Raw genomic sequence first — 17,077 nt, 5'->3', positions numbered from 1 at the left:
TACTTGCACCGGGCATAACACAGGAGCTCGCCTGATGATGTACTGCCTTCAAGTAGATCCTGACTTATGGCGACCCTATGGATAGGGTTTTCATGGTAAGCGGTATTCAGAGGGGGTTTACCATTGCCTCCCTCTGAGGCTGAGAGGCAGTGACTGGCCCAAGGTCACCCAGTGAGTTTCATGGCTGTGTAGGGATTCGAATCCTGGTCTCCCAGGTTGCAGTCCAACACCTTAACCACTACACCACACTGGCTCTCAGGAGCTCGCCTACATAACACTAAATTATAACATCATTCATATTATGCATATTTTGCTTTCTGTTTAGAAAATCTTCAGTTTCTGTTCTGCATGGAAATTAAGTACAGAACATACATGTTGCTCAGTGCCTGGTTCCCCTAATGTTTAGTGCCAAGCATGTGTCAGTTCAGAGCAAAGGATGAAGGGTAATAAGAATAATCCCTTAGGAATGTTGTACCTCACACCCACTACCTAAGTGTGGCATTCCTGAAATTAGCTCAGCAGATTTAAAACAAGAAGGGAGGGTGGAGCACAGATATTTTCACTTTTACTAAAATACAGGCCTTTCAATCTACTTGGGATGCCATAGTTTCATCTTTAAACAGATTCCACTGTACTTCATGTACACAGCCTCTCTTTTACAAAACCCTGTGCACTTTCTTTTTAGGTTGCATGCTTACTCTTGGCATCTGCTATACTGGATTAAACACCAGTAATGGTTAAGGCCATTGGTTTGTTGGGAGTAAAGCACCAACATATGTTATAAGTGACCTGGAGCGGCGGCAGCGGGGGGGGGGAGATTGCCTTTCTGCCTATCTATTCTTCTCTCTGCTGATTCCTCTTCTAAAGTGTTGTTGTTTTTGCAGGCTTTGGTCCTCGCCTTCCTCTCTTGTCTTCCTGACTTTGTTCTCAGTTAGTTAATAATGACTCCCTGAGCACAGGTTGCATGGCTGCTTCAGCATGTATCACTTTACCTCTTTGTATTAATGAACCTTAAGTTTAACAGACCAGTTATTTCTGCATTCCGCTGCAATATGTATCTACTAAAATTCTAACATGGTTAAGACACCCACCTCTTATACCAGATAAAATTAGCTTGAGCAACATGTTCACCATAAGAGTAGCGTATTGTATTGTTTCAGGCAGAGATGGTCCAAAACACTTTGACGCCAGATGCAAACAATCCACATGCCTCCTCCCCTACAGTAACGCAATACTGCACCTAGAGGGTGTATGCAGAGTTCACAATTCAGAGAGTTTGCACTTGCAATGCCCAGCCCACTGGGGTCTAGGTCAGGGAATCTATGTGAGATTAGGCCAGGCCCTCCTGTACAATCTGCACTTGCCTGAAGCAGGGGTGGGTTTCACCAGCTACAGTTCCATTGTCCCAGCTATACAATTTTAGTTGTGTAAAGGGGCACTGAGAAAATATCTAACTTCTTAGGAACTTAGAGCTGTTATATTACGTATTTGTATTTGGTCACATTAAGAAAAAGATAACTTGATTTCTTCGAGTAGTTTTTCTTTAGAAATAAACGAGTTCCTTTGAATGCCATTTACGCAACTACCACCCCTTGCATTTCAAAGTCCAGGAAGGAACTGCAGCCCACAATCCCAAAATCTTATTGGTGGTGAGCAACTTCTTGGCAGTCAATAGTAGTTGCAACAAGTCAGCATTTTCTATTTCAGAGTTAGAGTTTTCTAACTGAGATACAAAGGTACTTCAGAACAATATACTTTTTCCTACATAGAAAATAACTTCTGGTAGAAAGAAGCATACAAAATATGTAGCACCAGGGCCGGTTCTAAAGGACGGCCAGGTGGGGCACTGGCCGGAGGGCCCTTGGAGCTACAGAGGCCCCTCTGCTCACCAGACAGGAGCTTCCGAGCCGCCCACCACCACCCCGGTTCACCTACCTTTCTCTTGGCTTTTTTTGCGGTTTGCCATCAATCAAGATGGCGGCCGAGGTTTCCCTAAGGGGCTGAAGCCTCTGCCGCCATCTTGGTTGATGGCACGCAAGAGTGCTACATGCGCGAATTGCTGCCATCAACCAAGATGGTGGCAGAGCTTCAGCCCCTTAGGGAAACCTTGGCCGCCATCTTGATCTGATGGCAAACCTGCACGCGCACTGAGCGCAGCCGCAAGAAACAGATGAGAGAAAGGTAGGTGAAGCGGGGATGGCGGGCGGCTCGGAAGCTCCTGTCTGGCGAGCCGCAGCTGCTTCCGCAGATTGCGGAAGGGGAGCGGAGGGGCCCAGGGCAGGCTGGTGTCCAAGGGCCCCGGCATGCCTGGGGCCAGCCCTGTGTAGCACCCATTTTTTTCCACTGTATGAACATACTGAGCAGGCATGTGAAGATGCTTTGTGAATATGCTTGCCCCCAGTGTGTAGTCAAGTGGAGATCTAACAAGAGGTATATGGACATGACTAGTGCTGTAATAGGACGATAAATCAGTACCAGCACAACCAGCATTGCAAGCAAGTGCTGAAAGAACACCAGGATCTGCAGCCTCTATACTAATCTGAGGGGAGTGGTAATGAGCAATCACACACTAACACATGTGGATTACAGCAACAGGTGATTTAACAGCAGTGGTGCAGCTAAGGCTGGACCTCGGGGTCAAAGTCTGGGCTCCCACACACAGCTCAGCCCTTCCCCAAAAATGACCAACCTGAGAGGGGCAGATTATGGAGGCAATGGCAAACAGGCACTGGGCCCACTTTGGCTAATGCTGGTCATTGCAGCTTTCTCTTTATTATTTTTTTAAAGCATTTAATAGTCAGGGAGGCAGGCCTGCAGCGGGGGGGGGGAATGGGGACACCATCCCCCCTGGAGCTATGCTTCACCCTCCCTAGGATTTTTTTTCAGGGAAAATGTCTTTTTAATTTGTGACATGACAGAAAATGACAACCTTCATTTAAACAATGATATCTTTTTTTAAGAACAGGAGAAATTTAAGAATGGGGCCCTTTGAAAAATTCAGTTAATAAGTCCGAGCGAGTGCACAACAAAAGCTTCATCTGGAAAAGTCTGCAAAAATCCGCTCACTCAAGACTTTCCTTGATTGAGGGTGGATTTTGCATGATCACAATCACTCTATAATTATTTTAAGTGATCCTGGAAAAAACAGCTGTATAGTAACATAACCTTTGAAGAGTTAAATATTAGAACTTTGTATTGTGAGCTAGAATTAGACTCCACTCCTTGAACTTTCCTTTGCTCTGCTTTTCAGTTTCAGTTGTGCTATCTACCAAGACAGAAATAAGTAAGAATGCTTGTTTGCCTGCAATAAGAAAGAGTTTGCTTATTCTGAAGTTATTATAATGAATAGAGCAGGATTTGATGCTTATTGCTAAAAGGTGGAATAAAGAGGTAACATAAAGTGATCTGAAAAATGGCTGTCCTTTACTCTTTTAAAGCACTCATATTCACAATCATAGTGGCTATTTTTTCTTATTTTTCTAGATTACTTGATGGCAAAGGATGAAAATAGCCTAGAGGAATAAAAATATTGCTGTATACATTAGTTAGCTAGCTGGCTGGCTGGACACCTAAGCTGTAACTCATGCCTAATTTCTAATTTTCCCAATATGCACAGCTCAGCATGAGGCCCCTTCAGTGTTTCTGGACAGAAAAATCAACCCAGCAGCCTGTGAAAAAAATCCAATTGTTTTCCACAATTAGTTTCCTATTGTTCAGTTTGTGCTTTATATAGCAGCCAATTAAGAGTTTTTTCCTTGATTGTTCAACAGGAAGGAAAATCTAAAGGCCAGGAACAAGATGAGAAGGAGGGACTCTCCAGGAAGAGTTAACAAACACACCCTATTTATTCATTTCCTCTTTGCCCTTCCCTAGACTTGTAGTATAGATAAGTTTGTTTTTCAGGTGGAATCTAAAACTGAGATACCTAATGCAGCATCAAAGACAAGCTCAGGAGCTCGCTGTCTTTACCAAAGTAGTTCAGTTCATGAAGAATCAGAAGACAGGGACAGACCACAGGTGAAAGAGAACTGTAGCTATAGGCAAAGAATCTGGTATCCTGGGGGTCTCTTTAAAAAGGGTGAGATAATTCAACAGATTAAACTTCATTCATGTAAGTTAACACTCTGTGGATAGAGGAGTAGTGACAGGAAGGTCACTGCCTTTCCCTTCCCCTGGCCTGGCTCTCACATCCTCTCCACCATTGAGGGGAAAGGGGGACTGGCTGCAATATGCATCTCCCTCCTCCCCAATGCCTCACCTAGAAATGTGGCTACCCCACCTAACAAGGAAGTATGGTTACAGGGCTGGGGTGTGTGCGACCAGTCGGATACATGGCCAAACACAGATCCTCACTTTATCTTTAAAGCAGAAAACTCCAGTTTATTCCTGTAGTTGTGATGGTGCTATGACTTAAGTGAATTTAAAATTCAAAACTGCACATGCTCAAAGTATTTCTCTTGCTTAAAAAATGAGGGTTGGTATACTGTTTTTTGTTCTTCTTTTTTTCCTCTAACACATCCAGAATATAGAAGCTGTTCAGCATGGAATGGAGGAAGAAAATGGTTAATAACTGACATCACAACTGAGATAACACACATGGCCATCGAGACAGGGTGGGATAAAAATCTTGTGAGATCATTAACGGTCTAAAATTTCCTAGCTGCGCCACAGTTTTAAAGGAAACTAACACAAAAGCTTGCAGCCACCTGCAGGTGAGGGTAGAGGCTGAAACGAACTAGATGCATTCAATACGTAATGGGTAAAATTCTTAACCAGATTTCTGTAGTTGCTAGTTCCACAGCAGGCCTGCAGAGGTTCAGTAATGAATTAGGCCCTTCACTTGCAGAAAGTTTTCAGTTTGTATACAAACAATCCTAGAACTACCTTTCTTTCCAGTCGACTATTAAGGACATTGCATTTCCACTATCAAAGCTCCCTCTGGGGGCCATCCTGAACGTCTTTCTCTTCCTTTTCCAGCATCTTCTGCCTCAGGAACGGCAACTCTCTTTTCAAAGGCACAGCAGGGCCCCGTGGGAGATGTAGTCCATAGACTCACCTGTCTGAACACATCAGGGACTAACATTTGGGGTCCTTTTGTCCCAATAAAAAGGTTGCTATCCTTAGCTGAGAAACAATTGCACTTGCTCAGAGGCATTTGACCCAGAGTTCCAGAATTTGTGAGAATAACAAGTAAACTTAATCCTAAAATTCTCAATTTACATTTTTTAAAATGCACATTTTCAGGGTTATAGAAAAGAGCACAAAAATGCACAGACAATTTGCACTGCATGTTAAGGAACTATGAGGGAACAATGTAGTGTTTCCAGTATACAGGAACTGGAACACGGTGAGTCAGCATACTCCCAAATATTTCATAAACATATTGCCTTACCTACACCTTTATTTATTAATTAATTATTTGATTTATATCCTGCCCTTTCTCTCAGATGGAACCTTGAGACTAATGTGGAATAAAATAAACAACAACAATATATAGTATTTCAGGGACCCAAGTCTCTTCCAATCTGTTAAAATATAAAACATAACAAAGGCATTTTTTCATTTAGAATTAGGTGTACAAAGTAAATGTATTTTAAGTATTTTTTTCCTGATTTACGTCATCTGTTCCAATCTTAATTTTTGTGTAGTCTCACAGAATGTTTATAATTCTAGTGTAGGATTCTAAACGGAAGTTCCTTGTAATTTGAAAAGCTGGATTTATTTTAATAAATAGATAACAAATAGTTGAAGGGGGGAGGCTTATTCAAACAGGTTTTGCAAAGTAGCCTGCCACACAAGAACAAGTTCAGACACATTTATATCTGCTACAAGGATTCCTAAACAAATATTTGAAACGAGCACAGGTGAATATTGCATTTGAAGTAGATTCTTGCATCTGCTGTAGACTGGAATAAACGTTGCAGTTCTTTATATGGCAAATACCATTGCATTTTGCTTGGTGTCCATTATTACTGCTTAGGTGTTATGGTTACATTTACAGAATAACAATTTCCAGATAATGTTATGTAACGTTATGTTAACTGAGAGCCAGTGTGATTATAGCGGCTATATCTATGGCATGGAAGACCTGAGTTCAAACCCTTGCTCTGTCATGAAGCTCACTGAGTGATCTTGGACCAGTCATTGCTACCTCTCAGCCTTACCTATCTCACAGGGTTGTTCTGAAAATAAAATTATGGGGGAGGCACTATGTATGCTGCTTTGAGTTCAAGGAGGAATATAAATTTAGTGAAAAAAATAAATTTCTGGTTTGTGTGGGAGCAATTAACTGAACCTGTATATCCTCATATTAGGAGTCAATAGGGGCCTGTTGAATGAATGCTTATTATACAGCCACGAGAGTGGCTGTATATTATAGCCAGCATGGATTTTTTGTATTCTGCAATGTTAAATTGAAAATACCCCCATGCCATTCTGTTGCTTCCTATAAGCACATTTCAAAACAAAATCTTACAAAACCTATAGTCCCTCTAAGTTTTCATGGCGATACACAACACACTCAGAGAGAATCGAGAGTTGAAAGTGTAAAACAAGAAAAAAATCCAGACCCATCAGCGTTCTCATAATTTCTTGAAATTAATTAAAAATCAGCCATGTTCACAGAGCACCTGTAATCCTGTTACTGCCCTTGCTCCATACTCTGACCTTCATCTTCTGCAGTTTAAAAATTTTAAAAATGCATGGCTAATTTTTAATTTAAGAAATTTAGCATTGTAGTATATTATAATGTCGGGTATACTTAGTAAGAACCAATTGTCAATGTTCTAAAAGCCAGAGTCACAGAAGTTTGGCTTCGCTAATCAGGTGGCCACACCCAGACCAGACATTTATTTCACTTTAGACAGTCATGGCTTCTCCCAAAGAATCCTTGGAAGTGTAGTTTATGAGGTGGGTTAAAAGTTGTTAGGAGACTCCTATTCTCCTGACAGAGCACAAGTGGCCAGAGTGGTTTAATCTTCTGGGGACTGTAGCTCTATGAAGGGAATAGCAACTTTCAGCATCCTTCAAAAACTACACTTCCCAGGATTCTTTGGGGGAAGCCATGACTGTCTGAAGTGAAATAAAGATCTGGTGTGGATGTGGACAGGGACAGCTTTGGTTTAAATTTGGGTGGGAGACTACATATGCCTGCTGTAGAATACAAAGGTGGAGGAAACCCTGGAAAACAAGGATACTGTTCACAGTGTTTTCCTTCTGGAAAGGAAAGGGGCTTTCCCTCTGCCCAGTGCCCACCCACCCAATCTCCTCCCCTTCCCTCCCTCTCCCCTTTCCTCCCCTTCCCCTTCCTCTCCCCTCCCTGCCCCTTCCTCAGGTCAGTTTCACCTATCCTAAGCATGATTGTATAGGAGTAAATCTAATTGAACTCAAAAAGCATGCAAATGATCAAACCTGCCCTCCCCTCCTCCTCCTCCTTCCTATTGCCCCCCTTTTGCCCCTCCCCTCCCGCTTCCTTTGCCTCTCCCTCCCCCTCCTTCCCCACCCTTCCCCCTTCCCTCTCCTGTCCCTTCCCCCATCCTCCTCTTCCATGATCAGTTTTATCTATTCTAAGCATGATTGCATGGGAGTAAATCCCATTGAACTCAATAAGTATGCAAATGATCAGACCTGCCTTTCACCTCCCCTCTCTCCTTCCCCAACCCTCCTTCCCCTCTCCCTTCCTCTTCCAGTCCCCTCTTCCTTCTTCCTCCCTCCCTCCCTCCCTCTTCCATGGTCAGTTTCACCTATCCTAATCATGATTGAAATGAAATGGACTGCCTTCAAGTCAATCCCAATTTATGGCGACCTTATGAATAGGGTTTTCATGGTAAGCGGTATTCAGAGGTGGTTTACCATTGCCTTCCTCTGAGGTTGAGAAGCAGTGACTGCCCAAAGTCACCCAGTGAGCTTCATGGCTGTGTGGGATTTGAACCCTGGTCTCCCAGGTCGTAGTCCAACACTCTAAATCCCATTGAACTCAATAAGCATGCAAATGATCAAACCATTCTCAGCAAACTTGCACAGGACCCCATTTCTTACCTCCCGGATTAAAAAGTAGAGAAATTCACTAATAGGCAAAAAAACCCTTGCGGTTTAAGAACGTACCTATAGCCAACAGATATTTTAATCAAACTTTAAAAAGCAGGGAAATTGGGCAGCTATAGTGAATGCCCCAGGGGAGCAGGAGACTTGACCTCTCTGAGATACCAACACCAACAAACATACAAAAATGTAATTCTACATCTTGGGAGATGGCAGGTGTTACCACCACTTACCATATGCTCAGAGGCACATGTTACCAAATTCTTCCAAGTTACACAGGAAGTGGATTGGACTGTGAAAGACCAACCCAAACTGTGTTTGCATTTTGACAAATTTGTAGGGTAGTACAATATCTCAGAGAGGAGGTCAGGTCTTTTGCTCCCCTGGTGCATTCGCTATAGCTGCCCAATTTCCCTGCTTTTTAAAGTTTGATAGAAATATCTGTGGGCTATAGGTATGTACTTAAACTGCAAGGGTTTTTTGCCTATTACTGAATTCATTTTTATTTTATAGTAATAACTCAGTTAACAAATCCTCCAGAAAAGAAGCTCCTTTTAACAAAGTCTTTTGTGGGTGTGAGGGTGGTGATGGGGCACACATTCTGACACAGTCAGAATGTAGCTCCTTGTCTTACTGGATTTCGGCTGCTGCAGGCAGCTCACTTACATGTGGCTGGAATGTCACTCCTTGTCAGATGGCATAGAAGCCTCTGCAATAAACAGTGGTTCAGGTGCCATGGAAGCACTGTTTCCTGCAGATGTATCTGCTTGAGTGTAAGGGAGGATGGCGCGCACGTGTACGCACACACACACACACAGACCGAGACCAAGTACAAGGTAGTAGTGGTGGCTGCCCCTTGCCTGCCTGGTCGAGTGTACAGAGAGGAGAACTGTGCTCAACGCTTTAGACTGCTATAGCAAGATGCTATATAATAAAAGAAAAAAAGGCAAGGCAGGCATCTCTGGATGCATTCAGGAAGAAGTCCTCAAGTGCTCTGTATGCAATGCATAGTTGACCTGGCTATTTCATTTCAGACGTGCGTATTGTTAGTTTTGAATAAAAAGTTTGCAGAAATATGTTTAACTGCCTTTCTTTTTTGTGGGATAGGAACCCATCCCTATTATTTCCATGTTATTCCTACCTCTGGTACCAAAGTTTCTGTTAAAGAAGCAATGTCCAGAAGTGCATCTACTTCATTAACTGAGGTAGTACTGTATTTAAATAGTCATATATTGCCTTCTGCAAGGCAGAACAAAGTCCAGTTATCTTTAAAAAAATGGTAGAATCTTACAAAATTATGAATGGTGCAGAAATAAAGTTGAGATCACTCCATGAAATTTCCTAGAAGACAATTCAGAACAGAACAAGAAATTTTACTTCTTTGCACAATGCATAATTTAGTTATGGAATTCACTACAGAAAATAACAGCCCTACTGGATGCCTATAGGAAGCCCATAAACAGGTTATGAGTGCAATAGCCCTCTCCTGTTGTTATTCCCCAGTAACCTGTATTCAAAGTTATGGTATGATTCTGAAGGTAGCATTTAGCCATCATGTCTTGCATAGGGTTGCCAGGTCAGAAGCATCCCAAAACCTGAGATTTGAGGGGCGAGCCCTAGTGATGTCATGGAGGTGGGCCCGAGTGGTGTCACGGGGCAGGTCCAAGTGATGTCACGGGGCGGGCCTGAGTGATGTCATTAAGCATGATACATTAAGCATCAATCACAGTTGCTTGGAGCATACAATTAAAAAAAATCTGATTGGAAATTAAAATAGAAATCTTAGCTAAAAGATGGAGTCTGGGTAGGGAACACTTAATCTACCCTACTTGCTTTCAGCAAGAAGGGTTTAAGTGCCTTCAGGCCAGGCCAGTCACCAGAAGGCCACTGTAGGGACAAAGGAGCCTAGTGTTGTGGAGATGTTAGATGGGAGCATTGGGGAGTAAAGATGGTTGCTCCTGAAGGCTGCAATTCTAAACACACTTACTAAGGGATTAAGCCCCATAGAACTCAACAGGACTGACTTCTGAGTAGATATAGTTTGGATTGTGCTGTTGGTAAACCTTGACTAAGGATGCTCTGCAAAGACATCCATATCCAAGCAGGGTTGGCAACCCCCTGCCTGGAATACCCTGCCCTTATCTTTTAACGTGGCTGCTCCAAACATCTTTACAGATTTGACCCTTCACTTCAGAAAGAGGTCTGAGAAATGAGTAAGAGTAAGAAGTATCTTTTAAAATCGTTCTTTTCAATTCACTCTTGAATCCACATCATACCTAGGGCAGATCCACACCATTCATTTAAAGCACATTCAACACCCATTTGAAGTACATGAATCCCACCACAGAATCATGGGAACTGCAGTTTGTTAAGAGAGGTGAGAACTATAACTGTGAGGAGGAAACGACACTTCCCAGGATTCTTTAGGGGAAGTCGTGCGCTTTAAATGCGAGTTGGATGTGCTTTAAACTTATTGTGTGAATCCACTTAATAAATTTTGCCTGCATGTAAATTGTTTTAATTAATTTTTCAAAATGGAAATGAGCTATAAACTGTAGTGGGTGACCATGGGCTACTCACCATCTCTCAGCCTATCTGTCCCTCAGGATGAAAACAATGGAGAATCATGACCACACCAAGGCATACATAAAATGTGGAGAAAGTATTGTACAACCATAGTGTGAAATCGGATACTTATTGGAACACCAGAGCTTGGAATATTACTTTTAAAAAAGTAATAAATTACAGTTACAATTACATGACCCAAAAAAGTAGTAATTACCATTACAATTACAATTGCTCTGAAAGTAACTGATTACTTTACTTTTCCTCCAAAGTAATCACTACAATTACATTTCAGTTACTTAAAAAAATGCCTACAAGGCGCTGGCCTTGGCTGCTGCACATCTAAGTAGCCTGAAACAACATTAAAAATGAACAAACACATACAGAGGTAGTAGAATAATTATTTTTATTCATAAGATAGCAATGGTGGTCTCTCCGCTGGTAAGGGTGGTGGGGAGGGAGGCTGAGGCCACTACTCAGATCTTTGCACGTCAAACCAAGTGCAACACCTCCCCACTCAGCCAGCCAGCATAATCTCTCTCACTTAACCACCTCCCAGACCCTGCCCTGCCACCAACTAAGGGACACTCACTCAAGCAAACATTTCCCCCTGAGATGCAAAAAAGTTAAAATACTGCAAATGCAGCACAGTAGCCAGAGAGGGTAGTGGAGGCCACTTTGTGTGCCAAGTGCAAACACAGTATTCTCTCTCTCTCTCTCTCTCTCTCTCTCTCTCTCTCTCTCTCTCTCTCTCTCTCTCTCACACTCACTCACTCACACACACACACACACACACACACACACAGAGTCATCTTTCACCTCCACAGTTCTTTATCTTCACTATGCTGCTGCCTCCTTCTCCTCCTTTATCCATGTTCTTGACCTCCGGATCCTTTTTCCCTCCGCTCCATTCTTCACCACCACTATCTGTTTTTTAAAAATAATTGTTTTCTCCACTCCACCCCGTCTCACTCTCTGTCTCCTCCCTCGTCACCTCCTACCCATCCACAGAGCATGAGGAATGAGCGACACTGCACAGAAGCCCAGTTTGAGGCACCTGATTTTCATCCACAAATCAGAGGAGCAGAAAACTTCCCGTGCTCCCCACCCAAAGTAATGCCCAAAAATAATTCTGGAAATGTTACAATTACTCCACAAAAGTAGTAAAATTACTCCTAGTTCTATTGCAATCAAAATGTAAAGGAATTACCCACTCGTTACTCAAAAAAAGTAATGAATTACAAGTAATTTGTTACTTGTAACTAGTAACTTCCAAGCTCTGTGGAACACAGTATGACAAAATATTTATATAAGCATGACTATCAAATATGTTTATTATTTACACAACCTGTAAAGATATTTATAGTGCAATCCTATGTTTGTTTACTCAGAAGCAAGTCCCAATGTATTCTATGGGGCTTACTCAACCAGGGAAAATTGTACCCACAAGTGATAAGGAACTTGTTCTTTTAACAAGCCTTTTAAGTTGAGACCTTATCCCAGTCTGTGTTTGTGTTGGAATTGCTGTTTAATATGTTTTTAAAACTTTTCTTTAAAAAAATGTTTTTAAAGCTTTTAAAAATGTTTTTAAAGCTGGTTTGTTTTAATATATTTTAAAGTCTGTTTTTATTATTTTTAAAGTGTTTTTAGTGCTTTTGTTTGCCGCCCTGGGCTCCTATTGGGAGGAAGGGCGGGATATAAATCAAATAATAAATAAATAAAAATAAATAAATAAACTTCATTCACCCAACCCAAAATTTGGAATCATGCCACTTTAAGCTGTTTTGCAACTGTTTATACTTGTTTTATGGTTATTGATTTTTAAAGGGATTTATTTCTTATTGTGAGCGCCTTGGTTTCCAGTCACCAACTCTATCTCACAGGGTTGTTGGAAAGGCTCCACACACACACACACACACACACACACACTTGCAGGTGTAAAAATACACCCCATATAATAGCTTATTGTCAAATCAGTTGGTAATTCAGGAACATTTTTTTAAAAAATCAGTATTAGTTTCCTACATAATAAAAACGGTGATACCTAGGTAAACCCTGCCTAATTACTTTAAAAATAGGATTGGAGAGGGAGAGAAAGATTTATAACACAAACACAAGTCTGTGCTATGTTTACTCAAAAGTCCCATTAATTTACAGCACAATCCTAGCCATGTCTACTCAAAAGTAAGTCCTAATGGAGTTCAATGGGGTTTACTCCAGGTACATGGGATTGCTTTACTCCCAGAAAAGCAAATATTGGATTAAATACTTTCATATTTCATAGCCCAGGGTTTGACTCTTGCACACAAGAGAAAAAAAACTTTAAGCCATATTACTTACGCAAACTGCAAAATCTCAAAGCCACCATTTCCTGACGTTGCAATTAAGCCTAAGCATGGCTGGATCAACAAGTCACAACCCTGGCTTCATTTATTGGCTACAATCCTGAAAGGGCAGGGTTAGAACCAGAGCTTGGAAAAGTTACTTTTTTTAAACTACAACTCCCATCAGCCCCAGCCAGCATGGCCACTGGATTGGGCTGATGGGAGTTGTAGTTAGAGCTAGGAGCTGTTATAAAGATCTGTAAAACAGATTTAACAGTCATGCGGGGGGTGTTTTGGTGTATATCTTGGGAACCAGACCACCTAGAAACTTAATTTTTTTAAAACTGAAGCGGAGAGTCCAGAGATTAAGGGGTGCTAGCCGGAGAACCAGAGGGGACCCCCAAAAACTGGAGACTCTGGCCAAAAATGGGAGACCTGGTAACCCTAGTCTTGCAGCCATTACCAAAAGAAATGGAGTTGGCTTCTAGCTTAGATAGCTTTTACCGAATAACAGACAAATTAATGAAACATTAGTCTACCAACAGTTATTAGCTATGAGAGCTAATATCATAGGCTTCCCCTCCAGCCCTATTAAATGTTAAATCAAGCTGCAGTTTAAAAAAGTGTTGATCTCAGTATTGTGTCACTTAAGGATGGGGAAGGACATTGTTTTCAAAAGTTTTGAGGGAGACATTTCACATTTTAATGTTATTTCTCTGGTCGGATGTTGGATGCAATGCCTTGACAATTATAGCTACCCAAATAATGCAAGAGCCTGATAATATATGAGGAGGCTGAGCTGTACGGCCTAACACCCAACCACTTTTTGGAGGCACTGGCCATCTCTACTATAGGAAACTTGCTGGACAGAACAAAACTCTTTAATCCTTGCACAGACATATAAGCAATCTTAGCAAGTATTAGAAGTGGAGATATCTTTTTGACAAAATTTTCAAGCATTCTTGGTAACCTGTCAGGAGGATTCCACCTGAACACATTGTTCCATTGCTGGGGCTCAGATGCTCCAGATGCTTTACTGTGAATGGCTGCTGTGTTACAGTGCAATCTTAACCATGTCAACTCAGAAAAGTAATCCTACTGAATTCAATGGAATTTACTTCCAGGTAAATGGGATTAGGATTGCAGCCTTAAATCATACAGCTTTATCCACCAATGCGGTTGAAGAGGATGGAAGCAAAGCAAATCCATGAGAGTCAGGATATATTATATACACTCAAGATTACAGCTCCAGCTAAAAATATTGTGTTGCGATCTCTGTACCTTCTTACTATCCTTCTCATGTTTCATTTTATGAGATTATAAGATTAGTGAGTGCATTGTACTCCTACGCACCCAGTTTACAGGTTCTGGCATGAGTGGAAGGAAAGCAAGCTTGTCATTGTGTATGAGAGTAATGGACCCTGAAGCTGGAGCAGGATCAGCTCATCTCCATTTACCCTCCTGTGAGACCCCAGAAAGAGGAGGAGTGGCAACAATGTCTCTTTTTCCATATATAGGGAGACAGCTCATTAACTAATGCATGATAAATAATTTGTGCACAGCAAGTTCATTAATTTAACATGGAACCATCAACAGAATGTAATTACAGGGTCCCAAGGTCCTGGAGATGCTCTAACAATTGTAGCCGCCCATCCATTAGGCAATTTAGGCCTCTGTCTGCAGCAGAAGCTCTGCACAAAAGACAAAACTATCCCAACAACTTGTTTCAACTGCTAGCAACAGTTTTCAGATACAATAGGGCCCCGCTTTACGGCGTTCCGCTGATGCGGCGCCTTTCAATCGGGAAATTCCCCGTTTTAAAGCCGATTTTGCCATTTTGCAACATTTTCGCACGACGCAGACCATTATAGTTTATGGGGTTCCGCTTTATGGCAGGGGTCCAGAACGGAACCCGCCGTATAAGTGGGGCCCTACTGTACTACAGTTCAGACAGAATTAAAAAAGCATGGAGAGAAGCTCAACAAGGATGATAAAGGGATTTTGGCTGCACACCTATTTAGTACTTGTCTGAAAATAAGCCCACTGAATACAGTGGGACTTGCTTCCAAGGGCGCTTCCAGACAACCTCTTTACTGAGCATTCATCTCAAACCAGATCTGTTTGCAGGGAGATTAGACAATGTTGGCTATTTAATAAGCCTTCACTCTTGATTCGTTTGTGGGAAGGCTAGACAACACTGCATCAAATCAAGTGTTATCCCACACTTTCCAGTGCATTTCCCAATCACTTTCCTTACTGCAAAATGTCTGATCTTTTGAGAAATGGATTTGTTATGCAAGATCTCCATATCCACTATAATTGTGTAACCTGAAATTGCATACACCCGGGCCGCTGACTAAACCCACTGTAAATCTGTCAGGCGGCTTCCCAATGTTAGCCCTTTCAGAACACCTTAAGGGAACTGAACCACCACTATCTGCACTTGTACCTGGCATTGCTTGCTCAGGTTGAATCAGATCGTCAGCTTTTCTCTTCTTCGTTTTACGCTTGCCCCATATCAGTTCATTCAAAGCATCCTTTAATGGAATTTGTGTTTCCTCTGCTTTCACCCTTTGTGTTGGTGCATTGTTAGACCCATTTAGAATCACTGTTTGGTCTTGGTCCCAAAGCTTGTCTGAGACTTTTATGCTTCTGCTCAGCACAACCTGCTGTGTCTTAGGAACCCACACCCTGTAATAGGCATTCTGGAAACCTAGCACAAACCCTTCCTGTGCTCTGGGTGTCAGTTTGCCACATCTTTTTCCCTGTGGAATGTGAACCCAGCATCAAGCCCCGAACCGCTCAATGTGTTGCACCCTAGGCTTTCTTCCAGTGAGTTTTTCATAAGGAGACATTCCAAGTGCACTGTGCAACAGTGTGCAAAATGCCTTCTCCCCAGAAAGAACCTGCTAAGCTAGAATCTCCCAGCATGGCTCTCAGTGCTTCCTGAAGGGACCTGTTTTTCCTCTCCGCAATTCCGTTACTGAACGGGGAAAATGGGGCTGTGAAATTCTGTTGTATTCCTTTACTTTCAAGGAACTCATGTAATGTTTTGCTCGTGAATTCCCCCCCTTGGTCTGATCGTATGGCTTTCACAGTAACGTTATGCTGCGTTTCAATTCTTTTGATGAACAGACGCAGCTTCTGTTCTGCCTCATCCTTTCTCTTTAACAAATAAACATGACAGAACCTTGAAAAGTCATCCACCACGACCATAAAGTACCTCGCACCTCCTCGTGAACTCTGTATTGGTCCTGACAGATCTACATGAATGAGCTGGTAGGGAGCGGTTGTGGTGCTTTCCGCCTCCTTGTTTATGGGTGCAATTGTAGCCTTAGCTTTACAACAGGCATCACAATCTATCAACTGCCCACAATCCGTCAGTTTCAAGTTTTCGCTATAGATGGGGGTTTTCTTAATGGTTTCATAGTTTGCATTCCCCAGCCTTCTGTGCCAATCATGCACGCAATCTTTGTGTGCTTGTCTCTCAGTACTCAATATAGCACACTCTGCATGATCGCTCTGGATGATGAACTGCAAATCTATAAGGTTCCCTTGCATGCAGACTTCACCCCCTTTTAGCACAATACATCTGTCTTTTTTAAACACCACAGTAAATCCAATACTTACTAATTTCTTGACTGACAGAATATTACTGGCTAGTCCAGGTACATACAGAACATCAGTGAGAATTCCAATCTTACATAATTTCATCGTCCCTCGTGCCAGCACGTCTTTCCTGGATCCATCCGCTAACAGAACAGAGTCCTGCACTGCTTTTGACGTGTGAAATAAACTGGGATCTTTTATTAGACAATGGGACGCTCCACTGTCACACACCCAATCTGTCTCTGTAGTTGGAGGCTTCCCTTCGCTGACAAAGTTCACGCTTGCCTGCCTCCAGCTTCCGACTCTGTTTTTCAGCCTGGCTGCACAGTTTCTTTGGATATGCCCACGCGCTCCACAAAAATAACAGGTGTTATGACCCTGCTGCTCCTTAAAGCTCGCCTGCTTGCTTTTGACAGCTTCTCTCAGCTCAGTCCTTTTCTTCTCTTGACGTCTCTGCCATTCCTGGTTCAGTTTTTCCTCAACAAAGTCCAAGTTTAAGCCTCCGTCGGGCATTGCCTCCATGGACATCACCAGATTAT

The 17,077-nt window shown here is 42.2% G+C and overlaps 1 protein-coding gene across 3 annotated transcripts in view; it reads right to left on the bottom strand.

Moving 5' to 3' along the window:
- RNF144B (ring finger protein 144B) overlaps nt 1-17,077 on the bottom strand; it is a 95,098-nt gene that overhangs the window by 69,259 nt on the left and 8,762 nt on the right. Inside the window, exon 1 of one of the 3 annotated variants that reach the window (XM_061593088.1) lies at nt 4,885-4,973. The exons of the other annotated variants lie outside the window; for them this stretch is intronic. The gene's annotated coding sequence lies outside the window, so the exon portion shown is untranslated. Of the gene's footprint in view, nt 1-4,884; nt 4,974-17,077 lie in introns of those variants that run through there. 3 annotated transcript variants of the gene reach the window in all.

The sequence above is a fragment of the Rhineura floridana genome, chromosome 1 (assembly GCF_030035675.1).
Source record: "Rhineura floridana isolate rRhiFlo1 chromosome 1, rRhiFlo1.hap2, whole genome shotgun sequence".
Classification (NCBI taxonomy): domain Eukaryota; kingdom Metazoa; phylum Chordata; class Lepidosauria; order Squamata; family Rhineuridae; genus Rhineura; species Rhineura floridana.
This window is presented reverse-complemented; position numbering and strand designations above follow the sequence as displayed.